Here is a 12,502-nt window from a genome sequence, read left to right on the forward strand (position 1 = left end):
TTTCTTTTGTCAGTTTGGCCAGTGGTTTGTCAATTTTGTCGATCCTTTCAAAGAACCAACTTTTAGTTGTTTTGTTGACTCTTTCTATTGTTTTTCTAGTCTCTGTTTCATTTACTTCTGCTCTGCCCTGATCTTTATTATTTCCTTTCTTCTGGTGGCTGTGGGCTTCTTTTGCTGTTCTCTATTTGTTTGAGTTGTATAGCTAATGTTTTGATTTTGTCCCTTTCTTCTTTTTTGATGTGTGCATCTATTGCTATAAATTGACCTCTGAGCACTGTCTTTGCTGTGTCCCAAAGGTTTTGGTAGGATGTGTTTTCATTCTCATTTGGTTCTAGGAATTTTTTTTATTCTATCTTTGATTTCTTCTATTACCCAGTGGTTTTTAAGCAAGTATTATTCTGTTTCCATGTATTTTTTTTCTTACTCTTCCTGTTATTAATTTCTACTTTTATGGCATTGTGATTAGAGATGATGCTTTGTAGTATCTCAGTGTTTTGAATTTTGTTGAGGGTTGCTTTGTGGCCTAAGATGTAGTCTATTCTGGAGCACATTCCACGTGCATTGGAAAAGAATGTGTACTTTGCTGCTGTTGGGTGGAGTGTTCTATATATGTCTACGAGGTCAAGTTGGTTCACTGTGGCCTTTAGATCTTCTGCATCTTTGTTGCTTTCTAGATGTTGTCGCTTACTGAGAGTTGTTTGTTGAAGTCTCCTACTATTATTGTGGAACTGTCAATTTCTATTTTCAGTGCTGTTGGTATTTGTCTTATGTATTTTGAGCCCTGTTCATGATTTCACAGAATCCTACTCTTTCCCATCATACACTGACATACTTGTAATCTAGGTAGACTAGGTAGTTGTCCATTTTACCACTAGGTGTCACCACAGACAACTAAAATAACAGCACTTGTTCCTCAAATGAAAAAGTCCTGAGAAGTCTGGAACACGTTGCCCTTGAGTTGATTCCAACTCATAGGGACCCTATAGGACAGAGCAGAACTGCCCCATAGGGTCTCCAAGGAGCAGCTGGTGGAAAGGTCGAACTGCTGACCTTTTGGTTAGCAGCTGTAGCTCTTAACCACTGTACTAACAGGTAGCTGTTATAGCCATTACAGGCTTAATTTCCTGAATCTAAGATAGGAAAAAAAAGGTCGAGTTTCAAAAAAATTGTCAAACTGAGTGATAGTAAGGGAAAACAGGTGTTGCGGTTTCACAAAATGTTATTCTATTAATAATATAACTGTTACCCGATTCTTTATCATGTAGCCCAAAACTTGCCATCCAGTTCCATCTGAATTCCATGAACTCAATTACCAGCTAAATGTGGGGCTTGGAAGACAGATGAAGGGGTGAAGGGCTTGGCTTTTCATCCATTCACGCAATGATTCAACTCAGTTACTGCCTCCTCTTCTCTGCCAGACCCTGTGCTGGGCTTGACTAAAAAATGAGCCCTGCCCTCAAGGAGCTCACAGTCTAGTGGGGGTTGATAGACATAGGATGTGCATACGAATTGTCATTGCTTAGTACTCACCTCCCCCGACTTTCTGTAGAGGGCATCTATCCTACTCACTTCTCTATCCCCTATGCCTAGCACAGAGCTTGGTGAATGAATGCCAAGTCAACACGGACGAGGTGGCATTTGATCAGGGGCTTTGAAGACTGGTGAGGATCTTGAGAGGTGAAGACAAGGTAGGGAGGACACACCCTTTAGAGGAATGACAGGGTCAATTTAGAAAGATCATCCTGGCTGCTGTGAGGAGGGCAATGGTTCTGGGAGACACTGGAGGTAGGGAGACTGGTGAGGAGGTTGGGCCAGGGATCTGGGGAGAGGGGATACATGGCTTTGACAATGAGGACAGAAGAGACCTGGAGGGATTCAGGAGGGAAGGACAAGACTTGGGTGTGGGGTAGGAGGAAGCAAAGAGAGTCAGGGGTGAACTTGGGTGTCTGATGGATGGGGGCAAGTCGGGGAGCCTTGGCAGGAAGCTGAGGACTGTTGAACAAAGTTTCAGGGCAGAAAGACCTTCCAGGCTGCTCAAATCAGAGCCCAGTTTTGGTGGTGTTTCTACCACCACTGAGCTTTGAGGGTGGAGCAGTATTGTGGGTGGAAACGAAAGGAGCTGGCTGTGTGAGTGGGAGGCCCTGCCTCACCTCTTCCAGGTGCTTCTGGGGTTCCCAGGGGGAGGAAGAGGGCCACTGAGGCCTTGTCAATACCCAGACCCAACATGAAAATTACTGGAAGATGGACTGTCCCCAAAATGAACTTTCCAAACCTTGTTTAGCAGCATGTCACATGCCATGGGTTGGCAGGTGCCCTTCCTCTCTTTCATTTCATTGACTTAATTACTTTTGAAGTATAGCATACATAAAGTAATAAAGTCCTCTAACGCTCTCATTACCATTGCATAAGCGGTATGCCAGCCACTTTTTATGCCTCTGAACCCCAGAGGTAAGGCATTATTCCAGTTCTAATGTAATTAGTGTCAAGGTGGGTCCCTTTTGAAATGAGTGAAGCTCAGAAGACCAGAGTTTGAGCCTCACTGTTGTGTAGGCTGAGCATTCTATTAGGTGACGCTTCCTGGATATGTTATTTTGTAAATTTTTGCTTTTTTTTCCCCTTTATTTCTGTAAGATAAGGCTTGCAAGCATAATTATGGCTTTCCTTTTGGTAGTTAGGGAGCCCTGATGGGTTTGTTTTGGTTTTTCTGTGTCACATTTGGAAAACCAGAGGTTCCCCATGTAACCTAATGGAAAGGTGTCAGCAAGAAATAACCTAGTTCTCAGTGGCATACTGTCATGCCACAGATCGATGGCGCCAAAGTGCCACTCACCCCATTGGTGTATTGTATTGCCAGATCATATTTCTCAAAATCCATATAGTTGTTGTTAGGTGCCTTCGAGTCAGTTCTAACTCATAGCGACCCTATGTACAACAGAATGAAACACTGCCCGGTCCTGTGCCATCCTCATGATTGTTGCTACGCTTGAGCCCATTGTTGCAGTCACTGTGTCAATCCATATCTTTGAGGGTGCTCCTCTTTTTCACTGCCCCTCCACTTTATCAAGCATGATGACCTTCTCCAGGGACTGATCCCTCCTGATAACATGTCCAAAGAATGTGAGACGAAGTCTTGTCGTCCTCAATTCTAAGGCGCATTCTGGCTGTACTTCTTCCAAGACAGATTTGTTTGTTCTTTTGGCAGTCCATGGTGTATTCAATATTCTTCGCCAACACCATAATTCAAAGGCATCAATTCTTCTTCGGTCTTCCTTATTCATTGCCCAGCTTCGCATGCATATGAGGCAACTGAAAACATCATGGCTTGAGTCAGGGCACCTTAGTCTTCAAAGTGACATCTTTGCTTTTTAACACTTTAAAGAGGTTTTTTGCAGCAGATTTGCCTAATGCAATGCATTGCTTGATTTCTTGACTGCTGCTTCCATGGGTGTTGATTATGGATCCAAGTAAAATGAAATCCTTGACAACTTTAATCATTTCTCTGTTTATCAAGATGTTGCTTATTGGTCCAGATGTGGGGATTTTTGTTTTCTTTATGTTGAGGCGTAATGCATACTAAAGGCTGTGGTCTTTGATCTTCATCAGTAAGTGCTTCAAGTCCTCTTCACTTTCAGCAAGCAAGGTTGTGTTACCTGCATAACACAGGTTGTTAATGAGTTTTCCTCCAATTCTGACAGCCCGTTCTTTTTCATATAGCCCAGCTTCTCGGATTATTTGCTCAGCATACAGCTTGAATAAACATGGTGAAAGGATACAACCCTTACATACACGTTTCCTGACTTTAAGCCACGCAGTATCCCCTCGTTCTGTTTGAATGACTGCCTCTTGATCTATGTACAGTTTCCTCATAAGCACAATTAAGGGTTCTGGAATTCCCATTCTTCGAAATGTTATCCATAATTTTCATAACAAAAATCCATATTACCAAGCAAAAATTTAAACAAACTCAATTAGTGAGCATACATTCCAATACTGAAAGCATATGCCATCAAAAAAAAAAAAAAAAAATCAAGGAGAAAAAATGTAGTAACAAAAGGGCTAATCTTAAGGTTCGGAGCCCTGGTGGTGCGCGGTTAAGTGCCCGGCTGCTAATCAGAAGGTTTGCAGTTCGAACCCACCCAGTGGGTCCATGAGAGAAAGACCTGGTAATCTGCTCCTGTAAAGATTACAGCCTAGAAAGCCCTATGGGGAAGTTCTACTCTGTTACATGAGGTTGCTATAAGTTGGAATCGACTTAACGGCACCTAACAACATTAAGGTATAGCTTGATGAATTTTTACCCATGTAATCACCACCCAGATTAGGATATAGACCTGTTCTAGCACCCTTGAAAAGTCCCTCTTGCTCCTTTCCCATCTCTACCACTCCCCCTGACCAAAACTCAATCAAAGCTCACTGCCATTAAGTAGACTCCAACTCAGAGCGACCCTATAGGACAGAGTAGTAGAACTGTCCCATGGGGTTTCCTAGGCTGTAAATCTTTATGGAAGCAGACTGCCACATCTTTCTCCCGCAGAGAAAACATGTTAACTCTCTCCCCTTCTCAACCTTGGGTTCCCCATTACCAGCTTTCCTGGTCCCCTCCTGCCTTCTTGTCTTTGCCCCTGGGTTGGTGTGCCCATTTAGTCTCATTTTGTTTTATGTGCCTATCTAATCTTTGGCTGAAGGGTGAACCTCAGGAGTGACTTCAGTACTGAGTTAAAAAGTTGTCTATAGGCCATACTCTCGGGGTTTCTCCAGTCTCCGTCAGACCAGTAAGTCTGGTCTTTTTGTGTGTGTGTATGAGTTAGAATTTTGTTCTACATTTATCTCCAGCTCTGTCCAGGACCCTCTATTGTGATACCTATCAGAGAAGTCAGTTGTGGTAGCCGGGCACCATCTAGTTGTGGGGGCTCCGTCTGGTGGAGGCTGTGGTAGTTGTGGTCCATTAGTCCTTTGGACTAATCTTTCCCTTGTCTTTGGTTTTCTTCATTCTCCCTCAAAGCTGGACTCTTGATCTTCCTGCTCAGAACGATCCTTCTTCAGGCTTCACCACATTAGTCAAGGGCTCTTTCACTCCTTCATGACTGTTGTTGTTAGGTGCCATTGTGTTGATTTTTGACTCACAGTGAACCCATGTATCAGAGTAGAACTGCCCCATAAGGTTTTCTAGGTTGTAATCTAGTGGCACAGTGGTTAAGTGCTCAGCTGCTAACCCTAAGATGGGTGATTCGAACCCACTAACCGCTCTGCAGGAGAAAGACGTGGCAGTCTGCTTCCGTAAAGATTAACACCAAAACCAAACCCATTGCTGTCGAGTCGATTCCAACTCATAGTGGCCCTATAGGACAGAGTAGTAGAACTGTCCCATAGGGTTTCCTAGGCTGTAAATCTTTACGGAAGCAGACTGCTGCATCCTTCTCTCGGGGAGCTGCTGGTGGTTTTAAATGGCCAGCCTTTTGGTTAGCAGCCAAGTGCTTTAACCACTATGCCACCAGGGCTCCTCTGTAAAGATTACAGCCTACGAAACCTTATAGAGCAGTTCTACTCTGTCCTACAGGGTCACTGAGTTGGAATCAATTTGATGGCAATTTTTTTTTTTTTCCCTGGTAACCTCTATGGAAGCAGATCACCAGGTCTTTCACCTGCACAGCCACTGGGTGAGTCTGGACCACCAACCTATCAGTTAGCAGCCAACTGCTTAAGTGTTGCTTCACCACGGCGCCTACCCCTTCATTAGTCAAGGCTAAACCCTAGGTGTTATTGCTGACATCTCCACCATCCACCTACATCCAAATTTGCATCTTTACTTCTCCCCCTCCCCAAGCCACTATCCTGTCTGAGTCACCATTGCCTTGTGCCTGCAAAACTGCAAGAGCCTCTAACTCGGTCTCCGCACAACTACTCCCAAGTGCCTTTCAAGCTATGCACCCAGGGCAGCCTTCTAGGAACCCAAATTTGATATTTCCCTGATGAAAATGGTTTCCCATTACTATCAATATAAAATCCAAATTCATTATGTAGTGCTACCTGCCTACTCCCTGCTCACCTCTCACCCCCAACTCTGCTCTTTCCCACTTCCACATCTGGGACTTTCTGCCTATAATTTTCTTCCACTTCACTCTTTCCCCACATTCTGGGCCCGCACAACTCCTAATCCTCATTGGTTTCTCAGCCTAAATGCCAGCTTCCCAAGGAGGTCCTGCCCTCGCTCCTCACCCTACATTAACCAAAACCAAACTAGTTGCTGTCGAGTCGAATCCAACTTGTGACAATCCCATGTGTGTCAGAGAACTGTGCTCCATAGAGTTTTCAATGGCTGACTTTTCAGAAGTAGACTGCCAGGCCTTTCTTCTGGGGCACCTCTGGGTGGACTTGAACCTCCAATCTTTTGGCTAGCAGCTGAGCATATTAACTGTGTACACCACCAGGGACTCCTCACTGTACATTGCTGTTGGCTGCCATTGAATCAGCCCTGACTCATGGTAACCTCATGCATAATGGGATCACACCATTGTGATCCATAAGGTTTTCATCGGTTTCTTTTGCAGAAGTTCATCAGGCCTTTTTTCCTGGACTGTTTTAGTGTGAAAGCTCTGCTGAAACCTGTTCAGCATCATAGTTACACACAAGCCTCCACTAACAGATATGTAGGGCAGCACACGAGGTACATTGGCTAGAAGTGAACCGGGTCTCCCACATTGTTGTTAGTTGCTGTTGAGTCTATCTCCACTCACGGAGACCCCATATGTGCAGAGTAGAACTGCTCTGTAAGGTTGTCAAGGCCGTGACCCTTCAGAAGCAGATCGCCAGGTCTATCTTCTGAGGTGCCTCTGGTGGGTTTAACTGGCCAACCTTTCAGTTAGTAGTTGTGTGCTTGCCTGGGAATGGAACCAGAGTCTTCTGCATAGAAGGCAAGAATTCTACCTCTAAGCCACCACTGTCCCCTTCACCCTGCAATACAAACCAAACCAAACCCGTTGCCCTCGAGTGGATTCCGACTCATAGCGAATCTACAGGACAGAGGAGAACTGCCCCATAGGGTTTCCAAGGCTGTAATTTTTACGGAAGCAGACTGCTACATCTCTCCCCTTGCCGAGCAGCTGGTGGGTTTGAACCATTGACCTTTTAGATTAGCAGCTGAGCTCTTAACCACAGCGCCACCAGGGTTCCGTAAACGGAGGGAGTAACCCAAAACCAAACCCACTGCCACCAAGTTGAATTCAGACTCAGCGATCCTATAGGACAGAGTAGAACTGCCCCACAGAGTTTCCAGGGCTGTAAATCTTTATGGAAGCAGACTGCCACAGGTGGGTTCGAACTGCCAACCTTTTGGTTAGCAGCCGAGCGCATAACCATTGCGCCACCAGGGCTCCTAAGCGGAGGGAGTCAAAACGAAAAAAACAAACCCGTTGCCATCCAGTCGATTCCGACTCATAGGGACCCTATGGAACAGAGTAAAACGGCCCCATGGGGTTTCCGAGGAGCGGCTGATGGATTCGAGCCGCCGACATCTTGGTTAGCAGCTTGAGCTCTTTACCACTACGCCTCCAGGGCTTCGAAGGCGCGGTTCGGGTGGGGGGGTTAGGAAATAGCTTGCCTGAGGTCATTGAGCAAGAGGAGGAGTCAGGTCCTGACCTGAGTCAGGCCCCGAGTTCTGCACCCAGATCTTTCCGCCCACGACCGTGAGCCTTGGCCCCTTGGCGAAAGAGCGAGGGAGGGGTCCTACTCTGAGCCACAAGGAGGGTCTCCCAGAATACGTGGATCACCCATGCAGGTCGTAGGGAAACCACCCATAGGGATTAAGCCCCGCCCCCCCGCCACGCAACGAGTAAAGATCACAATCCGCTGCATATGCATGAGGGGACCATGGGCCCGTGATTTGGAGCTGCCCTAGGATGAGCCTGATTAAAAATTCTTCGGGCTTGAAGACCTCAGCACTTCGTAATCTTGTTCAAGCACGTAATGAGTCCTAAAAGTGCCGTTTGGGGTGGATATTGGGATGATACCTGGCGAGGGTAACCCCACTTTGGGCCATATAATCAGGCATCTGCTGTAGGCAGCCCGGCCCTGGAAGGGTCCTCGGCCGGCTCAACTAGAAGACGAAGGGGGCGTCTCCTCGTCTTCCTGCGGCGTCGGTGGCGAGCTGAGGTGGAGGTTGGCTGCGGCAGCGACGGCGACAGTGGCGGTGGCGCCTTGGCAGGGCTCGCAGGTACCCTGGCGTCGGCCTGCGGGGGGTGGGATGAGAGGCCCTCAATGCTGCCGTGCCGCCATGTTGTGCCTTTGGGGTCACCTTAGGCGTCGCCGGATTCCTCACTAGGGTTTTCCCTCTGCGCACCCTGGGGGCTACCGGCGGCAGGGAATTCCCCAGCTTGGCCTCAGCCTGGGCCTTGGGGGCTCCTTCCCGGCCCCAGAGCAGGTAACCGGACTCTAGGTTCTCCGTCTGGCTTCCAAGGTCAGCACTTGTCTGCCTGCTTCTGGGACGGCGCAGGTAGAGCCTGGGGGCGCGGGGTTGGAGAGCTCGACGACCCCCTTTTCGTCCGAGGGCCCCTGGCAGGGATTCCTGCTGATAGAGACCTGTCACTCTGTCCCCGCCACTTCAGCTGCAATTTTTTAATCAGAAGCGGCGCGGGGGAGTGGGGGAAAAGACCTCCCGGTCCGGGTCCCCGCTTTGAGGTCTGGGGTTTTAAGTTGACGCCCTGCTTCTAGCCGCGGGCGCGTCTTACTCCCTCCAACTTTACATCAAGTTTGGACACCTGTCCCCTTTCCCCCAGTATATATGGGGAGTGGCCCTCAAGGGCAGCTGAAGGAACGGAATGCCTGGCACACTAGTGGCCTGGAAAGGAAGAAGGGGGTGGGGAGAGTTTCTTCCTTCCTCCCTCCAAACCTTTAGTTTCTTTCCAGGCCTCCGTGTCCCAACGCTAAATGGTGGGTGACTGGGGTCTGCCCTAGGAAAGAAATGGCCTTTTTGTTCATAGGTTCGGATCGTGTTTTATCCCTTTCAGGGAACTGGTGTGTTGGGAACAGCTTCTGTTTGCCCTGCCTGACATGGTCCAACCATCCCGTCAGCCTTCCAGACAGCAACACCAAAGCCGGGTCAAAAAAAAAAAGGTTCCAGTTTAAACGCTAATGCCAAGTGTTAGCTCATGTTTGTTTTGCTTATTTGAATCAGAGACTAATTAATGTCAAGCAAATCTGTTAAAAGATTGAGGGTGGGGGACTGGTTGGTTTCCAGTGACCAGGTCAGTTCCATACCTGAAATTGGTCTTGCTAAGGTTGCTGCCAAAAACAGTTTAACCTTTTATTTATAATCTGTTGTTTCCAAGAGGAATCTGGAAATCTGGGCTGGGCTGTCTTCTTGTTGTTCTCCTATCTTTGAAATATATGCATTCCATTTCAAGTGTGTCACTGTGTGATATACTGAGGACCATGTGTTGCCTGCCTTTCTGACTTCCTGCTCTGGGACTGCTCAGGCATCTGAATCCTGCTGGGTATGGGCCCCATGGGAGGGGGCAGGAGGAGGGGAGGGCAAATGAGATCATTCCCACAGAAGATAGTGGCAGCTTGTCTCTGGGGCATATGGAGGAAGCTCGAGGTGACCAGGGAAAGAGATTGTTGTTAGACTAGTGTCTTGTACATATGTGGGCACACACACGTTAAAATCTGTAGGGGGAAAAACTAACGGCAAATTCAGAATCTCCCTTTGGGGTCCTGGCTCTTGAGTAGATACGTCAAATTTGAAAATAGATATCTCGCAAATGGCTCACAGTAAACCTGCTCCCTCTTCCAACCCACATGTAATAAGCTGTTGTTGTCCTTATAGCAGAAGCTCAAGAAACTTGCCTCCCCACCCCACCCCTAGAACATCCCTCTTTTCAATCACAGTCCACATACTCTACAGTTGGAGGTCACATAGCACCCCACACCTATGAAAGTCGTGGTCCCTAAACCCTCCAGGCTTAACTTCAACTGGTTAGGCTAAGAAACTAACATCTTTCCTGGGGCATTAGTCTCAAAGATCTCACCTTTACTGGGGGGTCCCACAAAACCATTTCGGTCTCCTCACAATTCATCTGCTCTGTCCCTGATCTTGTGGGGCAAAGTCTTGTGGGGGTAGTGGAGGTGGTTTGGGGAAAGAGGAGGTCAGTGGACCTTTAGTGCTGTGGACTAAGGGCTTTGCAATAAAACACTAGTCATTTTCAACTCCTCCTGTTGCTATTAGAATAATTGTATGTTACAGCTTGCAGAAAGAATATTACAAAGTGTGTTCGCAACAGACTTCTAGACATTGCACAGGAACGGAAAGTGAACGCATTCCTTCATTCTTCTCTGGTGGGCTTTGTTTGCTGCTGTAACATTAGGGGTTTGGGGTGGAGGACTGAAGTGAGTGGGGAGTAGACATTGTCACACTCAAGCCCACTGGGGTAGGCCACCAGGACAGCCCTTGCCTGAAAGTCTATCATCTCACTGTGCCACGGCGAGAGCCCTGCTGATGGATGGATGGAGGAAGCCCCACAGCTGGGCTTTGCCAAGATCATCTGCCAAGATCACTCCTTCTGAGAGGGGTGCAGGAGGTGTTCTGCCCAGAGCAGCTGAGCCCTTCCATGCTGTTCACGCCTGCTTCCCTGAACCCAGCCACCTTGTTACTTGGGCTGAGGTTAGATCCTCTGGGGCAGTGGAGTCACAGGCACACCCCTTGAAGGCTGTGAGGGGAGGGACAGCCTTCATTGAGCACACATATTGGAATGTGTTCATGATTCTGTGGATTTAATGTGGAAAACCTCAGAAACCCAGGCCTGAGGCCTGCCAACACCTGGACTTCAGACAGGAGGGGGTCTGGGCATTGCCTGGGGATGAGTCACCCTACGGCGAGAGAAGATTGCCTCATCTTTAGGCTGTGGTAGCAGCTGGAGTCACCCACTCCAGCCAAAGGAAGATGGAATCTCAGATTGCACATCCCCACCCCCGGCCCTGATGAGTCCTGATTGTCACTTTGGAGTGGCGGAATGTTTCTAGTATTTGGGGGTTTGTGGGGATATTAGTGATCCGTTATAGAGGAGAACTGAGGATGTGGGGGTGGAAGGTGCCCTGACCAGATTCTCTGGGCTCATTGATGGCAAACCAAGAACAGAATCAAGGTCTGCCCTCTCTCTGCATAATTCTCTGACGATGAACTTAAGTTGTGGGTGCCTCTAGAAGTTGCTGGTTGGGTTGAGAAGGTTAAGAGGCTTGCTTAGGGGAGGGAAGCATGATCAGGCTCAAGGGAGCAAGATTCTTTGTGTTCCAGAAATGTTTGTGACAACTGTGACTAAGGGATTTGAGGATGTGGCAAGAAGAGAGATTTATGGCTCTTCCTTGGTGTTGGCCCAGGAACAGGTGTGTAGTGACAGGGACACATAAAGCCAAGATGAGGCTGAACAGGCGGCAGGGCCATCTGGTGAGTCAGCTGACCCCATGTAAAAGGAGCCTTGACTCACTCAGGAGTTGGAGAGGGGAGAAAGAAATTGAGAGCTGAGCGGTCTGCCCACCCACCCTGACATGACAGGAGAGAGCACTGAGCCAGGGATCTGGTAAGTGTCCCCAAGAATAAGGGGGCAAGTGCTGGGAGAAGCAGAGAACCCAGTAATGGGGAACGTGAACAGAAGAGGATTCCCTGGTGGCAGCTGGCAGAGGGAGTCCCTGGATAGTAGCAAAGCCAGGCAGGATGCCCTTGTAGTGGTCCAGGTGGAGGTTATGGGGCCTGTAGAGTGAGCTGGGGGCCAGGGGGTGCCACACCACACCTCTTGTCCTATACTTCTTATCCAAGCTAGTGCCCACCCTGCCCAGTGCTCATTTCCTTAGGGCTCCTGAGTAGAGACCTGGAGTGAGGCTTTGTGCTCTGAAATGCAGATCACCCTGTTTGTCCCTAGTATCCTATTTTGAGGGCTAAGCCCACCTTCTTCCCCTCCTCCCATCTTTCCCAAAGTGATCATATGTCAAGGCCCTTTATCCCAGGATCATAAGTGAAGACACCTACATTTCTGTTTGGGGAGGGGGATGTGGTCCCTTATTCCAGGACCACAAGTGAAGGCACCCACCCCTCTTTTGGGGGAAGGGGAAGTGGGCCCTTATTCCAGGACAAGTGAAGATGCCCACCCTTTTCTTTGGGGAGGGGGGAAGCAGTCCCTTATTCTGGGACCACAAGTGAAGGCACCCACCCCTCTTTTGGGGGAGGGGGAGGTGGTCCCTTATTCCAGGACAAGTGAAGATGCCCACCCTTCTCTTTGGAGAGGGGGAAACCGACCCTTATTCCAGGACCACAAGTGAAAATGCCTACCCCTCTGTTTGGGGAGGGGGGAAGTCATCCTGTATTGTGGACCACAAGTGAAAATGACCTCCCTTCTTTCTTTGGAGAGAGGGAAGTAGTCCTTTATCTCAGGACAATGTTGAGATGGGGCTGGGTGTATGAGGGTCCCACTTTATTCCCATTTTGTTGCTTCCCCCAAGCAGCATGCCTACTCCACAG

General features: G+C 48.3%; 1 protein-coding gene across 3 annotated transcripts in view; it reads left to right on the forward strand.

Moving 5' to 3' along the window:
• Positions 1-8,069: 8,069 nt before the first annotated feature.
• Positions 8,070-12,502, forward strand: part of BLCAP (BLCAP apoptosis inducing factor) — a 69,313-nt gene continuing 64,880 nt past the window's right edge. For 2 of the 3 annotated variants that reach the window (XR_002822866.1, XR_002822868.1), the window contains exon 1: positions 8,123-8,209. The gene's annotated coding sequence lies outside the window, so the exon portion shown is untranslated. Of the gene's footprint in view, positions 8,210-12,502 lie in introns of all 3 variants that reach the window. The other variant, XM_004370358.1, reaches the window with a different exon arrangement.

Source organism: Trichechus manatus, unplaced genomic scaffold (genome assembly GCF_000243295.1).
Source record: "Trichechus manatus latirostris isolate Lorelei unplaced genomic scaffold, TriManLat1.0 scaffold00008, whole genome shotgun sequence".
Taxonomy (NCBI): domain Eukaryota; kingdom Metazoa; phylum Chordata; class Mammalia; order Sirenia; family Trichechidae; genus Trichechus; species Trichechus manatus.